This window comes from Lissotriton vulgaris, chromosome 3_1 (assembly GCF_964263255.1).
Source record: "Lissotriton vulgaris chromosome 3_1, aLisVul1.2, whole genome shotgun sequence".
Classification (NCBI taxonomy): Eukaryota; Metazoa; Chordata; class Amphibia; order Caudata; family Salamandridae; genus Lissotriton; species Lissotriton vulgaris.
Genome location: NC_141689.1, coordinates 1,420,527,277 through 1,420,544,192, shown reverse-complemented (window position 1 = coordinate 1,420,544,192; position 16,916 = coordinate 1,420,527,277).

Genomic DNA, 16,916 nt, shown 5'->3' with positions numbered 1-16,916 from the left:
AGCTAGTACCTTTGTAAAGATTCTCGGTGCGGACGGGAGACCAAAGGGCAGCACCTTGAACTGAAAGTGGCTCTTGCCTACTGTGAATTGAAGATATTGCCTGAGAGCTGGGTGGATGAGCACATGGAAATATGCATCTTCCAAATCCAGAGTTGCCATATAGTCCCCTGGATTGAGCAGACGTAGAATGTCTGGAAGGGTGACCATCCTGAATGACAACCTGATGAGGTAGGTGTTGAGCTCCCGTAGATCTAGTATCGGACGCCACTTCTCCTTTGTCTTGTGAACTAGGAAGAACCTGGAGTAATACCCTTTGCCCTTTTGGGAGTGAGGTACAGGCTCTACTGCCTCCTTGATGAAGAGTTGGTGGGCCTCGAGACGAAGAAGACCAAGATGTTTGGGCGTGGTGGCGACTGGGGCTCTTCTTGGAGGAAGATGTTAGAACTCCAAAGTGTGTCCTTTCTTGATGATATTCAGAACCCACTGGTCTGATTAAATGACCTTCCAGCTGCATAGACAATGGGCAATCCTGCCCCCCGCTGGTGTTAAAGAAGGAACAGGAACAGTAGAAATAGCCACGGGCCGCTATTGTCTTTTAGAGTTGTCTCTCCCCTGTTGCCCCTGACGTCGATTGACCTTGCCGCTGAGAACATTGGCGCTTGTATGATTGAGCAGGTTTAGAATAGGAAGAGTAGCGCTGTTGGCTGCCTCCTCTGTACGATGAGAAGCCTCTTCCTCTTGCACCCTTAAAGGGACTTTGCGGTAGGTTAAAGTTCCTAAGGACTTGGCTGTCTCTGTATCCTTTTTTATGCCTTGCAAGGTATCATCAATGTGTTTTCCAAACAACATTTCCCCATCATAAGGTAAGTCTAAAATCTTGTTTTGCACTTCCTGGCGAAACCACGTGGCTCGCAGCCATCCCTGGCGCCGCAAAACAGCTGAACCTGCCAGTGCTCGGAAGGCTGTTGGTGCTATATCCATAGCACAGTCTATCACCTCTGAAGAGGCACGCTCACCTTCCATCAAGATTTTCTTGACTTCGTCCCTTGAACCATCTGGAAGTTCTTCTACAAATGGGGACAAGTCACACCACATCTGGGGATCATACCTTCCCAGGATAGCCAGAGCATTCGCCCCTCGAACGAGGAGGCTGGCCATTGTAGAGAACCTTTTCCCTACATTATCCAGACACCTCCCGTCCTTATCCGGTAGTGTTGTCAGCGACGTTGATGGATTCTTTGATTATCTCTGCGCCACCTGGGAGATGACAGAGTCTGGCTTTGGCTGACCAGTGAGGCATGCGGGGCTGCCCTCTGGCGCTTTATATTTCTTCTCCAGCCGGGGAAGAACAGGGAGGACCGTTGCTGGATTTTGCATGGCTTTCATACCCTCCGACCAAACATGCTCTATGATGGGGATAGAACGAACAGACTTTCTGTATAGCTCTTTGAAGTCGTATAAAAAACAGTCAGATTGAACCGTCTTAATGGGCAGACCAAATCTCTTAGACGCTCTTTCCATGAGATTATGAAAACCTCCAATGTCTGCCAGAGGGGAGGTTGAGGTGTCCTGCACTGGGACATCTGGATCCTGAAGACCATCAATATCCCAGCCTCTATCTGGATCCTGGTCAGGGTCAATCTGCCGTTCTTCATCCGATGAGACATCATCATCCTGGATATTAACCACCAGTTGAGGCAGTTCCCTGGGCTCTGGTTCGCCTACCCTTGAAGGCAAAGCCAAGCTCTCGCAACTACATTGAAGTACATATAAGCAAGGTACAATGACCCAAAGTTCAAAGGAAACGCGGAAGCAGGTTCTTTGATGTTATTCTTCTTGTCTCTGCAAGATGTTTAATTTTCTCCAGACTTGAAACAATACAAACGCCGACACGTGTTTCGTCGTGTACGGTTGAGTCACACGACTCTTCAGGGCTGGTGATACAAAATAGTGTATGCACTTAATTGACTAAACATGTTCAATTGTGTACTGCATATGGTGACATTTGTGCAGCCAACATGCAGTTTGTGACGTGCGTGGATGTCGCACACGGTTGGTGAAAAAAGTGGTGATGACACTTGCATGGTCGTGCAAGTCTTTGGACTATTGTGCTAGTGTGTACGTCGTGAGTGAAGGAATTTAAGAAGACCCATGTGTGGTCATGTGTCACTCGTACACAGTGGTCCTAAAATTTCAGAGGGCATCTATAGTGATGGTGAGTTTAAAAGTGAGATGTCAGAAAGATTCAGTTTTAAATAAACACAACGTGAAGAGGTATGTGTGTTGCCTCATAACATGCTTGTGATAAGTGTGCCTATATGCGATAAAGATCCAGAAAGCATACATCATGCAATAGCTTTTGTAAAATGGATAATAGCTATTACCTTCCACTTTAATTTCAAAAAATGGAGGGAGTAAGTCTGGACCTCTAAAAACTCAGTATCAAGCTAGAGTAAAGTAAGAATTAAAAGGGGAAAACAAAAAGGGAATTTAAGGAAGGCTTCTAAAAGACGGAATTGTAGGTACAAAAGAAACTGACAAGTTCAGGGCAACGGAGACAGCACAGCAGACTATCCCTTACCAATGGGTTTTCTGTAAGTCTAAACAACAGCCGGTGCTGTGTACTGTAATGTTCTGTTGAAGTTAAGGTTAGTAATTGTCTTTGTCCACTGGTAATTTCCAAAAAACGGAATAGCACTATGTATGCACAAAAGGGAGGAAATAAGGGACTCATGAGTCATCTTAACAAAGTGCTATTAGATTACAATAAGCAGGTTCCCTATTTTCAATAGGTTAAGGTTATACGTTAGCCCAAAACTATGCAAGAGTAAAAACTATTCACAGGAATGTGAGAGGTTACCTGTTAATCGCTATGGTTTGAACTTCAAAGCCGGGAGGGGATTTCTGTATGGCGCCAAGTGAAGAAACGGGTGCGTTTCTTTCGCGGTGGTATTCTAGCAAAAAACGGGAATTCCATAATGAGAGACGTTCTTTTAAATATGCGTGTAAAGCAACGCGCGCCCAATTCCAAAGTGTTTAGACGCGGGTGCGCGGTATGTTGAAAAGCGGTAAGGAAAGTCAAACCTACCCGCTCAGGGCAATCCCTCCTCTGTCAGTTCCCGGCGGTCGTCTCTCGTGTACGGACACGTGACCCCGGGAGAGGAGGGATTATAAAAGAAAATAGAGAGTGGAAATAGAAGACGTACTTATAAACCTAAGTAAATCTCCGCGCCATTTTAGAAAGGGGAAGGTTCTTTGCGAAGAAGGCGATATTTGGAGTTTATTTATTAGGAATAGACGTCATGGTGTATTTTTGATCGCTAAAATAAGAACCAGTTCGAAGGGGTATGGTATCCTACTGGAATGCAAGTACTAAAAATATCCAGTATAATCCTATTCGCCGCTTCTTTAAATTAAAATGATTAGTTTTGGATTATACAAAAATATATTTTTTATTTTAAGGCGATTAGAACACCCTAATCTAGTTAATGTTTCAAAGTAGAAATAATCCTAAAATATAGGGCTACGGGCAAAAGGTGACGTTAGGGCATGCGGGGCAAGGCCTGGGTGTGGCCAGATTAGTTAGGTGTATAGTGCATGTGAGTAAAAGGGTGCACAGACTTGTTGATTGTGCATAGAGGTGAACGTGAAGTTGAAATACATCCTATCCATGTATATTCAGACATAAATACACTCTTTCACTTAAAAAAGATTTTTTAAAGAAATACGTATCATGGACTATGTACATGTATGCGAACAGTAGATTAATGGCATAGTAGACAATGTCTGAACTGACACTCTTGATGCTCAGTAAATACCTAGCATAATACATAGGAACATTTGCCATTATTGGGCGTTACATTTTTCAAAATTACTTAATAAGTACATACATGGAAGTAGAATACCTTTGGCCCTTAAGGAGAGGGAAATCTTTGATGTTGTCATTAGCTAACCTCACCTAAGGGCTCAAAGTGTTTGTACAGTATATCTTCTTGTGTACACCAAGGATCCCCCCGGTAACTATATTAATCTCCAAGAAAATATTGCAGCTCAGAATCATAGTTCAGCCCATGTTCTACGCTGCGTAAGCGCATGATCCAAGTGGCCTCCCTACGCCTGAGCATCAATTCGCGGTTGCCCCCCCTGATATTGAGGGGAATTAGGTCAATCCCAAAGACACGTATCTTGATGTCATCCTCATTGGGTTGGCATTCTGCCACGTGAAGGGCTACTGGGTATCTTTGGTCCCTCTTTTGTATAGCTCTCATGTGTTCAGCTATTCTCTCTTTGAGAGCTCTTATGGTGCTCCCTACATATTTCTTGCCGCATTGGCATTCGATGACATATACTACAAATTTGCTAAGGCAAGTAATATTGTATTTGATCTGATGGACCATACCATCATGCCCTGTAAAGTTTTTTGTACCGTGTTTACCCCACATGCACATAGAACAGAATCCACATCTGTAGAAACCAATGCCACGTGTAGAGAGCCAGTTCTGAGCTGAGGCATTGGAGGGAACAGTAGGACTGAGTTTATTCCTCAAGGTAAAACCTTTTTTGTAGGTAATAGACGGTCTTTCTGGGATAAAGTCTTTTAATGTGGGGTCATCTAGTAACAGTTTCCAATGCTTGTTGAGACTCTTTCTTGTAAGTTGGTTTAGTGCGTTGTACTCGGTGATGAATCTGACATGTTTGTCAGTGGATTTCATCTCAGTACGTGTCTTCAGACAATCAGGTCTGGTAGTGACTTTTGTTTTCGACTCTGCTTTTTTAAGGCAAGTTTTGGTATAGCCTCTGGTCTGAAATCTTTTCTTCATATTTGTAATGCAGTTATCTAGTTCACAGGCTTCACTACAATTACGTTTGGCCCTGAGAAATTCTCCATAGGGAATTGATCGTATCTGGTGTTCAGGATGAAAACTTGAAGCATGCAAAATAGCATTACATGCAGTGGGTTTTCTGTAAAGTCTCGAGTGTAGTTGCTCATTTTTAACATAAAATTCCAAGTCTAAAAATTCTATGTGAGTCAAACTGTGTTTCATGGTAAAACTGATCTCCCAAGTGTTGGTGTTCAGATAATCAGAAAAGGATTTGAGGAGTTCCTCAGACCCAGACCACAGGAGAAAGCAGTCGTCTATGTATCGACCCCAATACACTATGGAGTCAGTGTATTGTGTTCCTTTGGTGCCCCATAAGAGATCAGCTTCCAATGCTCCCATAAAGAGATTTGCAAAGGAAGGTGAAAACTTAGAGCCCATCGCTACTCCTTTCTTCTGTCTGTACCATTTTCGATCAAACATGAAGAAGTTGTTCTCCAATATGATCTTCATCAATTGTATTAACATGTTTGTGTGTGCCCATAGTGAAGCCGGTCGATTGGAGAGGACTTTAGTAATTGCTTCAATTCCTAGATCTAAGTTTATACTGGTGTAAAGAGACACCACGTCCATAGTGACCAGTATGGTGTCTTTCTGCCAGTCTACGTCAGCCATGATATTGAGTATATGTTTAGAATCCTGTATGTATGAAGGAAGGTTTTTCACTAAAGGTCCCAAGAAGAGGTCTACGTATTCTGCGACCCTTTCAGTGGGACCACCAATCCCTGACACTATGGGTCTGCCAGGTGGGAACGGTTGGTCCTTATGAATCTTGGGTAGGGTATACAGCCAAGGATGTGTTGGTTTATGTACCTTAAGATATAGGTATTCATTTTCATCTAAGAGACCTGATTGTTTCCAAAGTAACAATTGATCATTAATTAGCTTGGTGAGTGGACCAGTAGGGTTGTAGTTGAGTGACTCATAGCAAGAAAGGTCACTCAGTTGGCCATGGATCTCGTTGTTGTAGTCAACTAAATCCATGACCACTACATTCCCCCCTTTATCAGCCTCCCTGATGACAATGTTGGTATTCTTACTGAGAGTAGAGAGGGCCGATCGTTCTCCTCGATTCAGATTGTCTTTATACTTGAATTTGTTGTCTAAGTTTTTGGTATTAGTTCTATCTAGATCTTCTAAAACACGTTTGTAAAAACTGTCTATAGAATTGCAACCTGATAGTGTTGGTATCCATTTAGATTTACATTTCAGACCACTGGTTATATTGTAATCTGTTTCTATGTCTAGTTCCTCTAATAACTGCTCCATTTCCAAAGGACTGTCTTCCCTGTCCGTCAAAGAAAGAAGCAGATGTGTTGCTTGTATATCTTTAATCGTTATAGGTACATCGTCAAATACAGTTGGAACAAGGTTAGGTTGTCTTTGTGAATGTTGTGATCCCGCAAAATGTTTTTTAAGTTTAAGGTTACGAGTGAACTTAAACAGATCAATTTTAGTCTGACACAAATCACCTGTGGCATAAGGGTTAAAGTTAAGGCCTTTGCTTAGTAGGGAAATCATGTCTGGTGTCAATGGTAATGAAGACAGATTGATAACTTGGACAGTATCAAGTGATGTTGTTAGTTCCTCTGTGTACCTGACCTCAGTTTTCTGCGATATTCCTCGCTTGTTCCCCCGTTTGCCCCTGTGGGGTTTTGGTCTGCTGCGGCCTGTTGAGGTTGAGTCCTGTTGCCCTTCCGTACCCGCTCCACTTCTAAAAAAAAGGTGGAATTGGTGGATTGTGCGTTGGCAAGGATTTCGTTCTCAATATCACTGAGTCCAGTAGAACTCAGGGAAGTGGTGCTTGAGTGGGCGGAATTAGAAGTGGTGGGTCTCGCAAGTTGTGAGCTGTTCTTAGGTTTGGGGATCAGTGAGTCGTATTTCCGATCAAAGGTGTAAACCCTCCCATTCTTGTAATCTGCCTCGTCCCTCTTTATTTGACGTGCCTTTCTATTCTTAATTTCAGTCTGGTGTTTAAGCAGAATTTCATCCAGTAGGGTGTAATTCTTTACAGTAGCCTCAGGTTTGTTGAGATCTTTGATCTCTTGTTCAATATTAGAGATTTCAGACTGTAGTTTCACGGTCTTTCGGTCCGCACTCTCAATAAGAATGTCCATAAGTGTGGTAGAATTCAGGTTGAGTGAATCCTCCCATTTGACCATGAGATCTCGGTCGAGGTCATCATAGGTGGGGAAGATGTGGGACCGTAAACCCCTAGGAACTATTTTGAGTCTTAAATAGTGTTTGAGGGTGGCCCCATCCCACCATCTGGAATTTTCTTGTTTCTTCAGCTTTTCAAGTTTCATGAATTTGTCTCTAAGACCCTCTATTCGAGCAGGACCAGCTGCGGCCGATGCCTGGTGTGTGGGCATGCCTTTGGCAAGGTTCTCAAAAAGGTCTGCTGCCGCTTTGTCTCTGTCCATTCTGTAGTGGACAATAGCTTGCTTGGTATTGGTTATCGTGGTAGATATAGTAACGTGGAGGCACCCAGTCCTAAACCAGATCAGAATTTTGTAAGATGTAGGGTTTTTTAGAAAATAGGACTAGAGGGGCGCACTGCCTGGGTTGAGACGTTACAAAGTGTTTGAGAGGCAAGATAGTATTTGTATGTAGTGCGTGAAGAGCAGACGGAAAAACACCCTTAACCGTCTAGGTAAGTCAACAAGACCAAACAATGATACAAAGCCAAGCTCTCGCAACTACATTGAAGTACATATAAGCAAGGTACAATGACCCAAAGTTCAAAGGAAACGCGGAAGCAGGTTCTTTGATGTTATTCTTCTTGTCTCTGCAAGATGTTTAATTTTCTCCAGACTTGAAACAATACAAACGCCGACACGTGTTTCGTCGTGTACGGTTGAGTCACACGACTCTTCAGGGCTGGTGATACAAAATAGTGTATGCACTTAATTGACTAAACATGTTCAATTGTGTACTGCATATGGTGACATTTGTGCAGCCAACATGCAGTTTGTGACGTGCGTGGATGTCGCACACGGTTGGTGAAAAAAGTGGTGATGACACTTGCATGGTCGTGCAAGTCTTTGGACTATTGTGCTAGTGTGTACGTCGTGAGTGAAGGAATTTAAGAAGACCCATGTGTGGTCATGTGTCACTTGTACACAGTGGTCCTAAAATTTCAGAGGGCATCTATAGTGATGGTGAGTTTAAAAGTGAGATGTCAGAAAGATTCAGTTTTAAATAAACACAACGTGAAGAGGTATGTGTGTTGCCTCATAACATGCTTGTGATAAGTGTGCCTATATGCGATAAAGATCCAGAAAGCATACATCATGCAATAGCTTTTGTAAAATGGATAATAGCTATTACCTTCCACTTTAATTTCAAAAAATGGAGGGAGTAAGTCTGGACCTCTAAAAACTCAGTATCAAGCTAGAGTAAAGTAAGAATTAAAAGGGGAAAACAAAAAGGGAATTTAAGGAAGGCTTCTAAAAGACGGAATTGTAGGTACAAAAGAAACTGACAAGTTCAGGGCAACGGAGACAGCACAGCAGACTATCCCTTACCAATGGGTTTTCTGTAAGTCTAAACAACAGCCGGTGCTGTGTACTGTAATGTTCTGTTGAAGTTAAGGTTAGTAATTGTCTTTGTCCACTGGTAATTTCCAAAAAACGGAATAGCACTATGTATGCACAAAAGGGAGGAAATAAGGGACTCATGAGTCATCTTAACAAAGTGCTATTAGATTACAATAAGCAGGTTCCCTATTTTCAATAGGTTAAGGTTATACGTTAGCCCAAAACTATGCAAGAGTAAAAACTATTCACAGGAATGTGAGAGGTTACCTGTTAATCGCTATGGTTTGAACTTCAAAGCCGGGAGGGGATTTCTGTATGGCGCCAAGTGAAGAAACGGGTGCGTTTCTTTCGCGGTGGTATTCTAGCAAAAAACGGGAATTCCATAATGAGAGACGTTCTTTTAAATATGCGTGTAAAGCAACGCGCGCCCAATTCCAAAGTGTTTAGACGCGGGTGCGCGGTATGTTGAAAAGCGGTAAGGAAAGTCAAACCTACCCGCTCAGGGCAATCCCTCCTCTGTCAGTTCCCGGCGGTCGTCTCTCGTGTACGGACACGTGACCCCGGGAGAGGAGGGATTATAAAAGAAAATAGAGAGTGGAAATAGAAGACGTACTTATAAACCTAAGTAAATCTCCGCGCCATTTTAGAAAGGGGAAGGTTCTTTGCGAAGAAGGCGATATTTGGAGTTTATTTATTAGGAATAGACGTCATGGTGTATTTTTGATCGCTAAAATAAGAACCAGTTCGAAGGGGTATGGTATCCTACTGGAATGCAAGTACTAAAAATATCCAGTATAATCCTATTCGCCGCTTCTTTAAATTAAAATGATTAGTTTTGGATTATACAAAAATATATTTTTTATTTTAAGGCGATTAGAACACCCTAATCTAGTTAATGTTTCAAAGTAGAAATAATCCTAAAATATAGGGCTACGGGCAAAAGGTGACGTTAGGGCATGCGGGGCAAGGCCTGGGTGTGGCCAGATTAGTTAGGTGTATAGTGCATGTGAGTAAAAGGGTGCACAGACTTGTTGATTGTGCATAGAGGTGAACGTGAAGTTGAAATACATCCTATCCATGTATATTCAGACATAAATACACTCTTTCACTTAAAAAAGATTTTTTAAAGAAATACGTATCATGGACTATGTACATGTATGCGAACAGTAGATTAATGGCATAGTAGACAATGTCTGAACTGACACTCTTGATGCTCAGTAAATACCTAGCATAATACATAGGAACATTTGCCATTATTGGGCGTTACATTTTTCAAAATTACTTAATAAGTACATACATGGAAGTAGAATACCTTTGGCCCTTAAGGAGAGGGAAATCTTTGATGTTGTCATTAGCTAACCTCACCTAAGGGCTCAAAGTGTTTGTACAGTATATCTTCTTGTGTACACCAAGGATCCCCCCGGTAACTATATTAATCTCCAAGAAAATATTGCAGCTCAGAATCATAGTTCAGCCCATGTTCTACGCTGCGTAAGCGCATGATCCAAGTGGCCTCCCTACGCCTGAGCATCAATTCGCGGTTGCCCCCCCTGATATTGAGGGGAATTAGGTCAATCCCAAAGACACGTATCTTGATGTCATCCTCATTGGGTTGGCATTCTGCCACGTGAAGGGCTACTGGGTATCTTTGGTCCCTCTTTTGTATAGCTCTCATGTGTTCAGCTATTCTCTCTTTGAGAGCTCTTATGGTGCTCCCTACATATTTCTTGCCGCATTGGCATTCGATGACATATACTAGCAGCGTAGAACATGGGCTGAACTATGATTCTGAGCTGCAATATTTTCTTGGAGATTAATATAGTTACCGGGGGGATCCTTGGTGTACACAAGAAGATATACTGTACAAACACTTTGAGCCCTTAGGTGAGGTTAGCTAATGACAACATCAAAGATTTCCCTCTCCTTAAGGGCCAAAGGTATTCTACTTCCATGTATGTACTTATTAAGTAATTTTGAAAAATGTAACGCCCAATAATGGCAAATGTTCCTATGTATTATGCTAGGTATTTACTGAGCATCAAGAGTGTCAGTTCAGACATTGTCTACTATGCCATTAATCTACTGTTCGCATACATGTACATAGTCCATGATACGTATTTCTTTAAAAAATCTTTTTTAAGTGAAAGAGTGTATTTATGTCTGAATATACATGGATAGGATGTATTTCAACTTCACGTTCACCTCTATGCACAATCAACAAGTCTGTGCACCCTTTTACTCACATGCACTATACACCTAACTAATCTGGCCACACCCAGGCCTTGCCCCGCATGCCCTAACGTCACCTTTTGCCCGTAGCCCTATATTTTAGGATTATTTCTACTTTGAAACATTAACTAGATTAGGGTGTTCTAATCGCCTTAAAATAAAAAATATATTTTTGTATAATCCAAAACTAATCATTTTAATTTAAAGAAGCGGCGAATAGGATTATACTGGATATTTTTAGTACTTGCATTCCAGTAGGATACCATACCCCTTCGAACTGGTTCTTATTTTAGCGATCAAAAATACACCATGACGTCTATTCCTAATAAATAAACTCCAAATATCGCCTTCTTCGCAAAGAACCTTCCCCTTTCTAAAATGGCGCGGAGATTTACTTAGGTTTATAAGTACGTCTTCTATTTCCACTCTCTATTTTCTTTTATAATCCCTCCTCTCCCGGGGTCACGTGTCCGTACACGAGAGACGACCGCCGGGAACTGACAGAGGAGGGATTGCCCTGAGCGGGTAGGTTTGACTTTCCTTACCGCTTTTCAACATACCGCGCACCCGCGTCTAAACACTTTGGAATTGGGCGCGCGTTGCTTTACACGCATATTTAAAAGAACGTCTCTCATTATGGAATTCCCGTTTTTTGCTAGAATACCACCGCGAAAGAAACGCACCCGTTTCTTCACTTGGCGCCATACAGAAATCCCCTCCCGGCTTTGAAGTTCAAACCATAGCGATTAACAGGTAACCTCTCACATTCCTGTGAATAGTTTTTACTCTTGCATAGTTTTGGGCTAACGTATAACCTTAACCTATTGAAAATAGGGAACCTGCTTATTGTAATCTAATAGCACTTTGTTAAGATGACTCATGAGTCCCTTATTTCCTCCCTTTTGTGCATACATAGTGCTATTCCGTTTTTTGGAAATTACCAGTGGACAAAGACAATTACTAACCTTAACTTCAACAGAACATTACAGTACACAGCACCGGCTGTTGTTTAGACTTACAGAAAACCCATTGGTAAGGGATAGTCTGCTGTGCTGTCTCCGTTGCCCTGAACTTGTCAGTTTCTTTTGTACCTACAATTCCGTCTTTTAGAAGCCTTCCTTAAATTCCCTTTTTGTTTTCCCCTTTTAATTCTTACTTTACTCTAGCTTGATACTGAGTTTTTAGAGGTCCAGACTTACTCCCTCCATTTTTTGAAATTAAAGTGGAAGGTAATAGCTATTATCCATTTTACAAAAGCTATTGCATGATGTATGCTTTCTGGATCTTTATCGCATATAGGCACACTTATCACAAGCATGTTATGAGGCAACACACATACCTCTTCACGTTGTGTTTATTTAAAACTGAATCTTTCTGACATCTCACTTTTAAACTCACCATCACTATAGATGCCCTCTGAAATTTTAGGACCACTGTGTACGAGTGACACATGACCACACATGGGTCTTCTTAAATTCCTTCACTCACGACGTACACACTAGCACAATAGTCCAAAGACTTGCACGACCATGCAAGTGTCATCACCACTTTTTTCACCAACCGTGTGCGACATCCACGCACGTCACAAACTGCATGTTGGCTGCACAAATGTCACCATATGCAGTACACAATTGAACATGTTTAGTCAATTAAGTGCATACACTATTTTGTATCACCAGCCCTGAAGAGTCGTGTGACTCAACCGTACACGACGAAACACGTGTCGGCGTTTGTATTGTTTCAAGTCTGGAGAAAATTAAACATCTTGCAGAGACAAGAAGAATAACATCAAAGAACCTGCTTCCGCGTTTCCTTTGAACTTTGGGTCATTGTACCTTGCTTATATGTACTTCAATGTAGTTGCGAGAGCTTGGCTTTGTATCATTGTTTGGTCTTGTTGACTTACCTAGACGGTTAAGGGTGTTTTTCCGTCTGCTCTTCACGCACTACATACAAATACTATCTTGCCTCTCAAACACTTTGTAACGTCTCAACCCAGGCAGTGCGCCCCTCTAGTCCTATTTTCTAAAAAACCCTACATCTTACAAAATACCCTTGAAGGCAACGGTGTCTCAGCCACTGTCTGTGGAACCGGAGTAGGAGGTGAAGGAGGCCTACTTGCTGTCCCTCCGCCTGATATGGAAACCTCCTCCTATAATCTTGTAACATTAACTGCAAGTCCGAGATAAGGGAGGACAGCATCACCACCATTCCCTGGTGTGACCTTTGTGGAGATCCCTCTGGGCGAACATACACTTGAGGTCTCTCTTGCTGAACATAACTCTTCTGTTGAATATAGTGGTGCTCTTCCGTCTCGCCTTCGTCAGAACTTGACCCCTGGCATTTGAATCACAGGTCAGATGGGCTGTAAGCCGCCCCATAAGGACCTTCATCCTCCTCGTCAGATTCGTCGTCCAGAAGCAATGTGGGAGGTAAAGTTGTGACATGCCGTGGAGACGTAATTTCAGGTGTTATATGTCTCTTCCTAAGTGAAATGCAGAGTACATGTGTCGTCGACGACGTCATTGCCGGAGTCGTCGTCGGTGGTAGCATCTTCGTCGACGGTGTCATAGACGGAGTCGGCATCGATGAGACTGTTTTTGTCGACAAAGGTTGGCTCGGCGACGGCGAGATGACTCTCGTCGACGAAGGTTGGATCGTCGACGGAGTCGTCGATGAGCTCGTCGTCAGGATCATGGCAGCTGTCGTCGACATCGTCTATGTCATTCCAGTCGTCGTCATCGCCACTCATGTCCTAGATTGAGCTCTTATTGGTCGAGGTATTTCTTAATACAAACGATACAAAGGACCTGGGGTTGGTGGGTGACTCCAAGGCTGCCATGTTGGGACTCATGACCTGAATAAAAAAAATTAAAGAAGCAGTTGGGTTCACCAACCTGGATTTATTAATGGCAAAAAGGCAGATAGTAATGCTACTGAAGACTAGTGATCCACCAAATCTATACGTATTGTGGACATATCTTAAGAAATGGGCGGACACCCAAAACATTGTTCTGATGGAAATGGGGAAATAACAGGATGGGATATATTCTTGAACAAATCGTCTAAAGATGACAACAACTTCCCTAAAGGGAGACATGCTACAGCCCTGAGTGTGCCTAAAATTGGATGCTACTGAAGTGGGTTTTGTCCATAATAACAGTGGAAAATAATGATGCTGGGTTACAGAAAGGGAAAATGTGAGACCAGAGATGTAATGATGGATGATACAAATTACTGATCCCAATGCACAGATGAAGAGTAGTTATAGTTGGGAATAAATATGTGTGCTACTTTCATGGTAGATGTCTTGTTCACTCACCCTCATCCTCCATGGATTTACACGGGCCTTTTAACCAAACATGCTGTCTTGTGTGTTTCTTTTATTATGACGTACTGCAGCAGCGGCTCCTCATTGCCCTACAGGAAAAATAAAATGATACTAACACCATGTTATTATCATTTTATTTTACTGTCCAGGCCTTAATTGCAGGCGGGGCTGGGCTGCGCACACAGCAGGGGGAGGAGTGGTGAGCACTTTCTAACTGTGCATGACTTTTTGGCTGGCCATCTAAGGCCGGCCAAACTGTCATGCGCACTTAGCATGTTCTCCACCCGGCTGTACTGCACAGCATGGGTGGAGAACATGCACAGCCTCCAAGTCCCTGTCTGAGCGCCGAACCACGGCACTCAGACCAATCACGAATATGCTGATTTGATGGTGACAGTAGCATCGTGATTAGCTAGAGGAGTCTGGAAGCCTGTGGGCTTCCTTGTTTGCTGTGTTGGACGGAGGCAAGGAGGCGGCTTGAAGGTAAGTGGATTTTACCTTTTATTACAACTTCCCCACCCATCACCAGCCCACCACTACTGTAGCAGCCACTACTGAGGAAGTGTTAATATCTGTTGAAACGTGTAGAAACAACTGAATAGTGTTGGATAGTACTGGTGATATCCTGATGAAAGAGTGGTTGACATTACTGTTACAAATTTAAATAAATAAATATATTTAATAAAAGATAGGAGCAGGCCGGCACAGTCAGAGTACCAAGAACACTCCACCTTACAGGTCGTCATCCAGGTTTGAGAAGTTAACCAAATGCATTAGGTTAGTTTCCTTTCATGAAGGGCACAGGAGACGGTGAAAGAGTAATGGTGAACACTACAAAGAGAGCTGTAAGCAACACTCATAAAATGAAGACTTTGAAGGGGTAGCCTGGAGGCAGGTGGCAGTTGGAATAGAAAGCGGCACTAGCAGGGTTAGGACTATGATGGGTGAAATAAAGGTTGATGTCATGAAAAAAGGGGATAATACGGTTAGGGAAATTAAGTTAACCAAAAATTAAACACTGAAAGGAGTAAACCAATAATGGTTATTATAAATGTTAGGTGGAGCATGTGATATCAAACAAACTGCCAATTAATCAGCTTAGGAAATAACTTCGATAATAGATGAGTGAAACTCCACACTGGGCCGTTTACTCAGGAGTGAATTACAAATGTGGGGACATCAGTTCTTACTGTCAGGAGGCACTTCGGACCAGGCGGCGTTCTAGAGGCGGACACGACCCACATCTCGCCGCACCCGCTCCGCGGGTGCCGCTTCACTTCGCACAGGTGTGTGTGTCTTCAGAGGGAGCAGCACAGCAAGGCGAGTTGGGTGTGAGGCTCGGCGGGGCTGCGAGTGTGCAGGGACTCCAACAACCAGGAGTCCCAGCGAGACCGGGAACCAGCATCCGGTCCGCACTCCCTGCTGGCCCGCCCCCGCCCATCGCAGGACTGTAAATGCGCCCTCCACCTTCTCTCCCTGGGACATCAGTTCTTACTGTCAGGAGGCACTTCGGACCAGGCGACAATCTAGAGGCGGACACGACCCACATCTCGCCGCACCCGCTCCGCGGGTGCCGCTTCGCTTCGCACAGGTGTGTGTGTCTTCAGAGGGAGCAGCACAGCAAGGCGGGTTGGGTGTGAGGCTCGGCAGGGCTGCGAGTGTGCAGGGACTCCAACAACCAGGAGTCCCTGCGAGACCGGGAACCAGCATCCGGTCCGCTCTCCCTGCTGGCCCGCCCCCGCCCTTTACGCCCCCTATATTATAGCCTAAGTTTCCCGCAGCGCGGGACGCAGCGCGGGACGCAGCTCGGGGCGAAGACCGGGCAAAGAGCGGGCCGTTTGAGGCCGTTCGAGGACTGCGAGGACTGGACTGGGCCACCCCCTATCACCCTTTGCTCAGCCACCTGGATTACTTGGGTTATTTTGTATTCCCCTTATTGTATTGCCGGTTTTCGTGGTGTGTCTATCTTGTCAAGCTATGTGCACTCGGACAACCCGGAGTAGGGCCGCCAAGGGTGGGCCACCAACAAACGGCCCCATGGATGATTTTATTACTCGCACTAATCTAGCCATAGACAAAGAAATTTCCAAACTACAGACTTGTGTCTCCGTGGATTTGGCTGCTGCTAGAAGGCTGTCCCAGGACATTGCAAGGTCAAAAAAATCCTCCTTGGGACATATAGCATCTGCTGTTACCCCGGAGCGTCTGGCCATTCCCCACTGCGTCATTACGCAGGCAGACGTCCATCAGACCCCGAACCCACCCACTTCTCCCCCAGCCTCGTGTCCAGTAACCCAGTCAGGCAAACTGAACCTATCCGTGGCTATTTCCAATCAGCAAGTTACCTCTAATTTCCCTCCTCTGGTAATCCCAAACACACCTGTATGTAACAACACTAAAGGTAAACTACCCAAAAGGAAACGCAACTCTAGGTCCGCTTACTCTCGTAAGAAGGCAAAAATTGCTGTGGCACACCAGCTGAATGTGGGTAGTGTACCTGTGCCTAATGCAATAGGAGGGTGTGCCTCTTTGGCACAGGCACAACGAGAGGGGGGCAAAGAGGGAACAGCCTCTGCATCCATTATCACAATTGCAGAGGAAGAGGGCTTACACTTAGAGGGCCAGGAAGGGAAGGACGGGGAATTTATAGGTATAGTCTGGGAAACCCTAAAGAAACTTCTCTCTCCCCTAGACCTTAGACTTTCACGTATCGAAAATAATCTGCTAGAGATGGAAAAGAGCATCATTGCCTTGGCCACTCTTGGCTTGAGAAGTCTAGAAAATCAAGGCCTCCTTGTAGAAGACCCAGCCCCACAAGCCCTACAACTTCCCCCTCCAGCACCCGCTATAACACGGCCGGTTCCTAAACCGCGGACCGTGGGTGTGGACCAAAATATTGCTGCTCTCCCAACTAGGACTCTTAAGCTCCCCACTTCT